Raw genomic sequence first — 12,182 nt, forward strand, 5'->3', positions numbered from 1 at the left:
GCATTGGGATACATTGGGATACATTGGGATTGCATTGGGGTACATTGGGATTGCATTGGGATACATTGGGATACATTGGGATTGCATTGGGATACATTGGGATACATTGGGATTGCATTGGGGTACATTGGGATTGCATTGGGATGCATTGGGATACATTGGGATTGCATTGGGATACATTGGGATTGCATTGGGGTACATTGGGATTGTATTGGGGTACATTGGGATTGCATTGGGGTACATTGGGGTACATTGGGATTGCATTGGGATGCATTGGGATACATTGGGATTATTGGGATACATTGGGATGCATTCAGATGCATTGGGATTGCATTGGGATACACTGGGATGCATTGGAATTGCACTGAGATAGGATTCAGATACACTGGGAGGCACGGAATAAACCAGTAGAACCCAGGACAGCCCAGTATAAACCAGTATAAGCTGGTATAAACCAATAGCAACCGGTATAAACCAATATAAACCAGTATAAACCAATAGCAACCGTTATAAACCAGTATAAACCAATATAAACCAATATAAACCAGTATAAACCGGTATAAACCAGTATAAACCAGTATAAACCGGTATAAAACAACGCAGCCCAGTACAAACGCAGCTCCACCGGATGGGGGCGTGGCCAAACGCAGAGGAGGCGTGGCCTGTGCGCGTGACGTCACCGGTTGCCGCGGTAACGCGCGGCCTAGCGCGGGGTGCGGAGCCTGCGGCCGGGACCGGAGCACGGGGAGGTGAGGGGGGGGGGAGGGGAGGGGGGGGGGGGAGGGGGGGGGGGAGGGGGAGGGGGAAGGGGAAGGGGAAGGGGAGGGGGGGGAGGGGCAAAAAGGGGCGGGGTAAGGGGGGAATGGGGGGAGGGGCCTCGGTGATGGGGGCAGCCATGTTGGAAGTGGGGGTATGGGGGCCGCCATGTTGGGGGGGGTGAGGGGAGTGGCCATGTTGGGGGGGGTAATGGGGTCACCATATGGGGGGTAATGGGGGCAGCCATATTGGGGTAGGGGTAAGGGGGGGCAGCCATATTGGGGGGGTAATGGGGGTCACAATATGGGGGGGTAATGGGGGCAGCCATATTTGGGGGGGTAATGGGGGCAGCCATATTGGGGGGGGTAATAGGGGTCACTATTGGGGGGTTAATGGGGGCAGCCATATTGGGGGGGTAATGGGGGTCACCATATGGGGGTTAATGGGGGTCACCATATTGGGGCAGGGGTAAGTGGGGCAGCCATATTGGGATGGGGTAATAGGGGTCACTATATAGGGGGGTAATGGGGACCACCATATTAGGGATGGGATGGGGGCAGCCATAATGGGGTTAATGTGCGCCGCCATATTGGATGGTTCCATCCCTTATTGGGGGGGGGTATTGAGGGTCTCATTGACCCCCATTACCCCCCCCCATAGCCCCGATGCCCCCTCGGGGGGCGCTGATCCCGGCCCGGTTCTTGACCCTGACGGCGCATTTGGTGCTGCTGCTGCTGCTGAGCACGGTGGGGGGGGGGGGCATAATGGGGGGGGACCAATGTAAGGGGGGGACCAATATGGGGGGGTCCCAATATAAGGGGGGAACCAATATAAAGAGGGAACCAATATAAGGGGGACACCAATATAAAGGGGGTCCCAATATAAAGGGGGGACCCAATATAAAGGTGGGGGTCTCAATATAAGGGGGGGACCCAATATAAAGGGGGGACCCAATATGGGGGGGGGTCCCAATATAAGGGGGGGACCCAATATAAAGGGGGGACCCAATATGGGGGGGGTCCCAATATAAGGGGGACCCCAATATAAAGGGGGTCCCAATATAAAGGGGGGGTCCTAATATAAAGGTGGGGGTCTCAATATAAGGGGGGGACCCCAGTATAAGGGGAGATCTCAATATAAAGGGGAGGGACCCCAATAATGGGGTGACCCCAATAGAAGCCTATGGGGTCCATAGGGCTCCATGTGCACACACGTGGAGCACAGTTGACCCCTCACGTGACCCCCGCGTGTGATCGCCCACGTGACCCTCTCATTCCCCCCCTCCCCCCCCCCCCAGCGCCCCGCCCCCAGCTCGGTGCCGGCTGAAGAGGACCCGCGCGAGGTCACGTGGTGAGAGAAGCCACGCCCACTGCCTCCTCTCCCCAGGAGCCCCTCCCCTTTGTGGCCCCTATATACCCCTATATATACCCCATATAACCCTATGTATCCTCTATATACCCCCTATATATCCCTATATAACCCCCATATGCCTCTATATATATCCCTATATACCTCTATATAATCCCTATATGCCCCTATATTCCTCTATATAACCCCTATATACCGTTATATACCGCTATATAACCCCCATATATTCCTATATATATCCTATATACCCCTATATAACCCCTATATCCCCCCCATATACATCTATATAACCCCCATATGCCCCTATATTTTCCCTATATACTCCTATATACCCGTACCTATACCCCCCCAAACCCCCATATACCCCATAGACCCCCCCTATGACCCCCCCGTGTCCCCACAGTCCCCTTGGGGCCCTTGGTGGGGCCCTGGCCCTCCTGGGGGTCGAGTTCTGCGGCTTCTTCTCGGGGGCCTCCATGTTCCACCATGGGCAGGGGCTGCTCTGTATCCTCCTATGGGGCGGGACCCATAGATGGGGGGGGGCACTTATATGGGGGGGACCCTATGGAAGGGGCAGCAAAAGGGGGGGGGAAGTCTGTGGGGATTGGGGGGGGGTGTCCCGCTATTTCTACCCTGTTTCCCGCCATTTCCGTCCCGTTTCCCGCCATTTCCGTCCCATTTCCCGCCACTTCCATCCCATTTCCCGCCATTTCCGTCCCATTTCCCGCCACTTCCATCCCGTTTCCCGCCACTTCCATCCCATTTCCCGCCATTTCCGTCCCATTTCCCGCCACTTCCATCCCATTTCCTCCATTTCCATCCCGTTTCCCGCCATTTCCATCCCATTTCCCGCCATTTCCATCCCGTTTCCCGCCATTTCCATCCTGTTTCCCGCCACTTCCATCCCATTTCCCGCCACTTCCATCCCATTTCCCGCCACTTCCATCCCGTTTCCCGCCATTTCCATCCCGTTTCCCGCCATTTCCGTCCCGTTTCCCGCCATTTCTCCTTAACCGGGGGGGGGGGGGCAGCCATCGGGGCTCACGCGGTCGCTGCCCTGACCTTGACCTTGGCTGACCTCGAGGGCTGGGACAGCGCCCCCTGCTGGAGCCTCTTCACCCTGTGCAGGTGAATTAGGGGGGGGGGCTCCCCATTGACACCCATTGACCCCCTTTTGTGGCCCCATTGCACCCCATTGACACCCTCTTATGACCCCCATAGCCCCCCTTTTATGTCCCCAATTGCACCCATTGACCCCCATTTATGTCCCCCATTGCACCCCATTGATTCCCCCTTTATGTCCCCCATTGACCCCACTTTATATACCCCCACTATGACCCCCATTGACCCCAATTTATGTCCCACATTGACCCCCATTGACCCTCTTTGTGTCCCAATTGCCCCCATTGCACCCCATTGATTCCCCCTTTATGTCCCCTATTGACCCCACTTTATAAACCCCACTTATGACCTCCATTTACCCCCTTTATGCCCCCATTGACCCCCATTGATCCCCAATTGATACCCCCATTGACCCCCATTGACCCCCAATTGCTATCCCCCATTGACCCCCATTGATCCCCAATTAATATCCCCCATTGACCCCCATTGATCCCCAATTGATATCCCCCATTGACCCCCATTGACCCCCACTTTCTCCCCCCCTTTAGTGTCCCCCCCCGCTCTCCTTGAGCTGCTGCTGCTGATCTCAGTCTTGGGGGGGCCGGAGGAGAGCAGCTTAAAGGGGGAGGGGTTTGGGGGGGGACCCCCCATTACCCCCTATGGGGGGTCCCAACCCCCACCCCCTCCCCCCAACCCCGTTGTCCCCCTCCCATTGAGGACCATTAAAGGACTTGGCGGCGGAAAGCCACGTGACACGTTGTGGTTGGCGCGGAAAGCGAGCGGAGGCCACGCCCCCATGCAAATTAAGGGGGCCGCGGGGCATTATGGGAGCGATTCCAAAGGGAAAAGGGGATGGGGGGATGGGAATGGGGGGGGAGAGGGTGGGGGAGTAGGGGCAGTATGGGGGGGGGGGTGACATATGAGTCACGTGATTGCGTTTTGGGGGGTCGCCGTGACGTCAGAGTCTGTGCGACCCCCGTCACCCCCCACCCGTTGGGCGCCGCCATCTTTGATCGTCAGTGCGGTACATCCTGACCTGCCCCGCCCTCGGTGCGGGCAGCACGTGATGAGGCGCGGCGTGATGACGTGCGTGATTACGTCACCCCGCGGGGCGAGGGGGGCGGGTCCTCACGCAGCAACACCCCCTTGCTCCGGTCACTCTGACTTGCGCCTGCGCGGGGGCGGGGCCTGGTCAGCCGCTATGGGCGGTACAATAGGAGGTGCTCTCGTCCAATCAGCGAGCGAGGGTTCGTCCGGTTGGTTACGTGTCTGCGCTCTGATTGGCTGCGGCTCTGCTGCGGCTTCTTCTCCCGCTCTCTCATTGGCTGCTTCCCATCCCTGGCCCCGCCCCGTTGCGGGCACCTGCAAAATGGGCCGCGCGTCCCTTCACGTGACCGCGGGCAGCAGCCAATCAGCGCCCGGGTTTATTCCCAGCCCCTATTGGGGGGGCATGGGGCGCAGCTCCCATTGGCTGATGTTGGAGGGGGCTCTGCTCCTATTGGATGATGCGGGAGGGGGGGGTTGGGTCTCTGGGGGTGGTGATTGGTACGTGCTGTGCCCCATAGGGACCGTCCTCTGCCCCATAGACACCTCTATAGGCACCTGTTGTGCCCCATAGGTGCCCATTGTACCCCATAGATCTCGCCATAAGCACCTGTTATACCCCATAGACGACCCTATAGACACCTCCTATACCACATAGAACCCCCTATCGACCCTGTTATACCCCATAGATCTCCCCATAGACACCTTTTATAACCTATAAACACCTGCTAGGGCCTATCAAAACCCCATAGGCACCTGCTATACCCCATAGACCTCCCTATAGACAACTCGTCCTACCCCATAGATCTCCTATGCCCCATAGATCTCCCCATACAAACCTTCCTATACCCCATAGACCACCCTAGACCCTTGCTATACCCTATAGACACCCACATAGGCACCTGCTGTGCCCCATAGACACCTCCTATATCCCATAGATCTCCCCCTAAACACCTGTGATGACCCCATAGGTCCCCCTTATACCCCATAGACCACCCCATAGACCCCATAGATCTCCCCATAGACCCCCATAACCCCTCCCCTCCCCCCCCTCAGGTACCCGGATGCTCGCTCCGCCCCGGCCGCCATCTCCTCCTCCTCCTCCTCCTCCTCCTCCTCCCGCCGCCGCCGGAGCCGCTCAGCGCAGCCACCGAGATGTGAGCGCCCCTCCCCCACCCCCCCCCTCCCCTCCCCCCCCCTGTGCCCCCTGCCCCTCCCCCACCCCGGACCCCCCCCCTCCCCCCCCCCCCTTTTTCCCCCCATCCCCGGGGTTATTTTCAGCCTCCGACGCAAAAGGGGGGGGGAGGGGTGGGAAAATGATGCCCCCCCCCCCCCCATTATGAGTTCTATGGGGGGGAGGGAAATGGGGGGAGGTGAGGGGGGATGGGGGTGGTGCCGCTATGGGGCAGGGAGGAGCCTCTATTGGTGTAGGGTCTCTCTATGGTGTTTCTATGGGGCAGGGAGGGCCTTCTAGGGGGTCTAGGGGCTTCTCTATGGGGCTCTGAGGCCTCTCTGTGGTGTTTCTATGGGGCAGAGTGCTTCTATGGGGTGTAGGGGCCTTTCTATGGGGCAGAGAGTGCCTTCTATGGGTATAGGGGCCTCTCTATGGGGCAGAGAGTGCCTTCTATGGGTTATAGGGGCCTCTCTATGGGCTCAGAGGCTTTTCTATGGGGGCAGGGAGTCCCTTCTATGGGGTCTAGGGGCTTTTCTATGGGGCTCTGAGGCCTCTCTATGGTGTTTCTATGGGGCAGAGTGCTTCTATGGGTGTAGGGGCCCTCTCTATGGGGCTCAGAGGCCTCTCTATGAGGCTCAGAGCCTTTCTATGGGCAGGGAGGGCCTTCTATGGGGTACAGGGGCCTCTCTATGGGGGTCAGAGGCCTGTCTATGGGTTCTGAAGTCTTTCTATGGGGCAGAGTGTGCCCTCTATGGGGCTCAGAGGCCTTCTCTATGGGCAGATAGTCCCTATGGGTCCCCATGCTGGGGGGGGGTGATGTCCCTTCTGCCCCCCATCTATGGGGCCACTGAGGTCCCCCCATACTCCCTATAGGCCACCCATACCCCTATAGAAATCCCTGCCCCCCCCTTATTGCCCCTCCCCCTTATTGGCCCCTCCCCCATAACCCATATATGGATATGTGGGCGTGGCTCCGTGCCCCTCCATGACCTTGACCCCCCCCCCTCCAGGTCGGCCCCCGCCGCCCCCAGCGCCCCTCCCCCCGCCGCGGAAGGGGGCGGGGCCCAGCCCCTCCCCCCAACCTGACCAGCAACCGGAGGCTGCAGCAGACGCAGGCGCAAGTGGATGAGGTCACCGCGGGGCGGGGGCAACCACGGGGGGGGGCGGGGCTACATCGATGGGGCGGTCAACAGGGAGGGGCGGAGCCAACGGGGAGGGGGCGGGGGCTTGCGGTATACATGGGGAAGGGGGGGAGTGAGAAGTGGGAGGGGCTTGGCTGGGGAAGGGGGTGGAGCTTAAGGGGATGGGAGGGGCGGGCTCATAGGAAGGGGCGTGGCTACTGCGTGTGGGAGGGGCTTAGAGGGGTAGTGCCTGCATTGCCCGTGTGACCTCCATTGATCCCAATGTCCCCATGACTTCAATGGGCTCAGTGTCCCCATTACCCGCATTACTCCCCATCACAACCCATTCCTGTCCATTACCCCCCATTACAACCATTGATCCCCATCCCCCCATTACCCCATTGCCCCCATTACCCCCTATTCCCAATTCCCTCTCTATTAACCCCCATTGACCCCCATTGATCCCCTCCCCCCCATTGACCCCATCCCCCCCATTGATCCCATCCCCCCCATTGACCCCCATCCCCCCCATTACTCCCATCCCCCATTGATCCCATCCCCCCATTGATCCCATAACCCCATTGATCCCATCCCCCCCATTGACCCCCATTGATCCCATAACCCATTGATGCCATCCCCCCATTGACCCCCATTGATCCCATAACCCCATTGATCCCATCCCCCCCATTGATCCTCATTCCCCATTACCCCCATGACCTCCATTGATCCCATCCCCCCATTGACCCCATCCCCCATTGATCCCATTACCCCCATTGATCCCATAACCCAATGATCCCATTATTACCCCCATCACCCCCATTGATCCCATTGATCCCCCCCCAGGTTGTGGACATCATGCGGGTCAATGTGGACAAGGTCCTGGAGCGGGACCAGAAGCTGTCGAGCTGGATGACCGCGCGGACGCTCTCCAGGCCGGAGCCTCCCAGTTCGAGACCAGTGCGGCCAAGCTCAAGCGCAATGTACTGGTGGAAGAACCTCAAGTGAGGGCGGGGCCGGGGCAGGACACGCCCCCTGCCCGTTAGCCCCCCCCAACAACCCATAGCCATATAGCACTATAAAGCCACCCATGTCCCCATAGCCACGCCCACAGTCCAAAGCCACGCCCACACTCCAATAGCCACGCCCACAATCCAATAGCCTGCCCCCTACCTGTTAGCCCGCCACACAATCCTCATAGCCACATCCATAGCCCTATAAACCACCCATATCCCCATAGGCACGGCTGTATTAGCATAACCACGCCCACCATCCATAGCCACGCCCCCTGCCCTTAGCCCCGCCCACAAACCCCATAGCCATGTCCATAGCACTATAAAGCCACCCATGTCCCCATAGCCACGCCCACAATCCATACCCACGCCCACGCCCCATAGCCACGCCCCTGTCAAATAGCCACGCCCTTAACCCAATAGCCACGCCCCTACCACGTTAGCCCCCCCACAAAGCCCATAGCCACATCCATAGCCCTATAAACCACCCATATCCCCATAGCACAGCTGTATTAGCATACACGCCCACAGTTCCATAGCCACGCCCACAATCCCATAGCCACGCCCCCTGTTAGCCCCGCCCCCATACCCCATATGGCCACATCCATATCCCTATAACCCACCCATAACCCCATAGCCACGCCCCTTTAGCCACGCCCCCCATTAGCCACGCCCCTAGTCGCCAATAGGCCGACCTTATAACCCAATCCATAACCCATAGCCCCGCCCCAAACTCAGTAGCCCCGCCCCTTGACCCCATGTGACCTCTGCCCCCACCCCGTAGATGATGATCATCCTGGGGTGATCTGCGCCATCGTCCTCATCATCATCATTGGTGAGATATGCAAATGAGGGGCAGGGGTATGCTAAGGAGCAGGTGGGGATGGGCCAATGGGGGTCGGCGATAGCAAATAAGGGGGTGGGATTGGCCAATGAGTGTGTGGATGGAGCAGTGAGGAATGGGATATGTAAATGATCAGATGGATGGCCAATGATGGATGGATATGTAAATGAGGGGCTGAAGAGGCCAATGGAGGTCTGGTACACAAATGCATGCCTGTCATGCAAATGAAGGGATGGGAAAATGCAAATGAAGGGGTGAGCATGTGGGAGATTTAACGGGGAGCATGTAGTTATGAGCTTATATGCAAATAAGGAGCACGTTATGCAATAGGGTGGCTATGCTATGCAAATAATAGGTATGGGGCAGATTTAATTGCATGCTCTTAAGGCACAGGGGGGAAATCGGGGGGGGGTCTATGCAAATCAGGAACCGATGTATGCAAATGAGATGGGTGTGGCTTAGGGTGTGGGGGCGGACATGCAAATGAGGATTGAATGGGAGGGTGAAGCCTCCCCCCATTGACCATAGGAGGAGGGGAGGGGGCGTGGCCACAGCTCTGACCCCGCCCCTTCTCTCTCTCCCCCCCCCCAGTGTATTTGAGCACTAACAGCAGAGGCCCGCGCCCCTTCCCCGAGCCCACCAATGGGAGCATCCGGCCCTCGGGGGTGAGGAGCCTCTCTTGGCCCCGCCCCCTCCACCCCCCCTTCCCCTCCTCCTCCGCCCCTCCCCTCCCCATTGACCCCCTGCACCCCTCAGGACCCCCCCCCCCTCCCTGCACCCCCAAATCCCCCCCCCCATTTTGGGGTCTCCCCCCCATAAAGTGTGGGGGGGAGGGGGGGGGTGTCCCCATCATAGAGCACCCCATAAGTGGGGGGGTAACCCCCCCATGGAGGGATATTGGGGTGCTATGGGGACACCCACCCCTTTGCCCCCCCCCAAAATGGGGGTGTTCCCCCCCCATTGGACCCCATAGACCTGAGCACAAAGGGGGGGGTCACAAACCCCCATCCCGCCCCCCATTTAGGGGTCCCCTTGTATGGATATTTGGGGACCCCCCCATAGAGGAATGGGGGGGACCCCCAGGATATCCCCCCCCATGTTTTGGGGTACGGGGGGGGCACAGCACCAGGAGGGGGACCAAATGGGGGGGACCCCCAATATATGGGGGCCCCATAGGGGGTGATGGGTGACAAAGGGGGGGAACCCCAATACTTGAAGGGAACCCCCACAATGAAGGACAAAGGGCCCTCCCCAATGTAACCCCCAAAAAGCGACTTTTTCACCCCAAAACATAGGGGGGTACCCCCAAATAATGGGGGGGTCCCCCTTCCCCTTCCCATTGGGGTTATGGGTGCAGGTGCCCCCCCCCTCTTTGCATGGAGCTCTGTGTGCGTGTGCCCCCCCCCATTATGGGGGTGTCCATTATGGGTGGGGGGGTCTGGTTTTGGGGGGGTGGGGGCGGGTGTCACTGTCGCCCCTCCCCCTATTTATGGGGTGTTTTCCCCCCCTCCCCCCTTCTTTATCCCCCCCCTCCCCCACCTTTGTCCTTACCCCTCCCCCCCACCGGTTATGGGGGACCCCTCGGTACTGGGGGGGCCCCGGGGGGGGGGTCCCCGAGTCCTGGTGTGAACGTGTACAATAACTCCATGTCTGTGAATGGGGCGCTATGGGGTGTCTATGGGTTGTTTATGGGGGCTACGGGGTGTCTATGGGGTGTCTATGGGGGGCTATGGGGGGTCTATGGGGTGTCTATTGGGGCTATGGGGTGTCTATGGGTGTTTATGGGGGGCTACGTGGTTGTCTATGCGGAGCTATGGGGTGCTATGGGGTGTTTATGGGGGCTATGGGGTTCTATGGGGTGCTATGGGTGTCTATGGGTGGTCCTTAAAGGGGAGGGAGTGTTTGGGTGGGGGGGTGGGGGTGTCCCCAAGAATGACGTCACAAACCCTTGGGGGGGGAATCCTTTAATGCATCAAGTCAGGCTCCGCCCCTCCTTATGACGTCATCAGTGCCGTGTTTCCCCCCCCACCCCAGGGGCACCCATGGTGGCTATGGAGGGGACCCTAAAGACATTGTAGTCTATGGTTTCCCCTCCCTCACTCTTTAGGGGGGTTCTATGGGCAGGGGGGTCCTTCCCCCCCCCAATGTCCATTATGGGTCCCCTAGGGTGTGGGGTCACCCCATGGGGGTCCCCAGGCACTTGTGGGTGGTGAAGGCACAGTGGGTGCTGAGCACCCATGGGTGCTGCTGCCAGTCACGTATGGGGGGGGTCCTCAGTGTCCTTCTTGCCCCATTGACTCAATGTCCCCATTGATCCAAATGTCCCCATTGTACCCCAGTGTCATCAATGAACCCAATGTCCCTGTTGACCCAAATGTCCCCATTGACCCCAATGTCCCCATTGACCCAATGTTTCAATGACCCCATGTCCCCATTGACCCCAATGTCATCAATGAACCCAGTGTCCCATTGACCCAATGTCCCTATTGACCCCAATGTCCCATTGGACCCCAATGTTATCATGACCCCAGTGTCCCCATTGACCACAATGTCGCCATTGACCTCAATGTTATCATGAACCCAATGTCCCCATTGACGCCAATGTCCCCCATTGACCCCAATGTTCCCATTGATGCCATGTTATCATGAGCCCAATGTCACCATTGACCCCAATGTCCCCATTAACCCCAATGTCCCCATTGATGCAAGGTTATCAATGACCCCAATGTCCCCATTGACGCCAATGTTATCAATGACCCCAATGTCCCCATTGACGCCAATGTTTATCAATGAGCCCAATGTCCCATTGACCCCAATGTCCCCATTGACCCCAATATTACAATGACCCCAATGTCCCCATTGACCTCAATGTCATCATGACCCCATTGTCCCCATTGGACCCAATGTCCCCATTGTCCGCATTGACCCCATTACCCCCATCACCCCCATTGCCTCCAGTGTCCTCAGTGCCCCCATTTGCCCCATGGCTCCAGTGTCCTCATTGCCCCCCATGGGTCAGGGCTCCAGTATGGTGACGAGGGCGAAGCGGGTGCCACTGGGGGGGGGGGCGCGAGCTGGGCCGGTGCGTGAGGCGCCGGGTGCAGCAGGAACCCATCCGCGGGGGGCCCCAGCACCCCACGAGTCATAGCGGGGGAAGCGCCAGCCCCCCCCCTGCCGACAAGACCATGGTGAGGGCCCGTAGAGCCATTGAGAGCCCATTGACACCCATTGGTGACTCATGATACCCATTGGAGACCCTTGGTACCCATTGATACCCATTGATCCATTGACACCTATTGATACCCATTGATACCCATTGAAATACTCATTGACACCATTGATAACTCCAGTGACACCCATTGACACCCATTTATACCATTGACACCCATGATACCCATAGATACCATTGAAACCATTGACTACCCGTTGAGACACATTGACACCCTTGACACCCATTGATACCCACTGATACCCTTTGAGTACACATTGATACTCACTGAAATCCATTGAGTCCCATTATCGTTATCCCTATTGCCCACACTGTCCCCATTAATCCCCTTCCCACCCATTCTCCCATTTGACGCCCCATGACCCTCCATTGCCACCGATTACCCCCATTGCCCAAATCACCCCCCTTACCCTGGGTGGTCTCAGCCCATGCTCCGCTCACGTTGGCTGCAGGAGGTGGGCGATGCCTCCTCTCCGGTTGGGGGCGGGGCTGTACTGCACCACGGAGCTGAACA

General features: G+C 58.3%; 1 non-coding gene and 1 pseudogene across 1 annotated transcript; both read left to right on the top strand.

Moving 5' to 3' along the window:
• Positions 1–610: 610 nt before the first annotated feature.
• The window catches only part of LOC117437667 (uncharacterized), an 11,832-nt pseudogene continuing 260 nt past the window's right edge, over positions 611–12,182 (top strand).
• On the top strand, positions 4,260–4,411 carry LOC115945743 (U8 small nucleolar RNA). The gene has a single exon (XR_004079991.2). It is a non-coding gene; the product is annotated as a U8 small nucleolar RNA (small nucleolar RNA).

The sequence above is a fragment of the Melopsittacus undulatus genome, chromosome 25 (assembly GCF_012275295.1).
Source record: "Melopsittacus undulatus isolate bMelUnd1 chromosome 25, bMelUnd1.mat.Z, whole genome shotgun sequence".
In the NCBI taxonomy this organism is placed as follows: domain Eukaryota; kingdom Metazoa; phylum Chordata; class Aves; order Psittaciformes; family Psittaculidae; genus Melopsittacus; species Melopsittacus undulatus.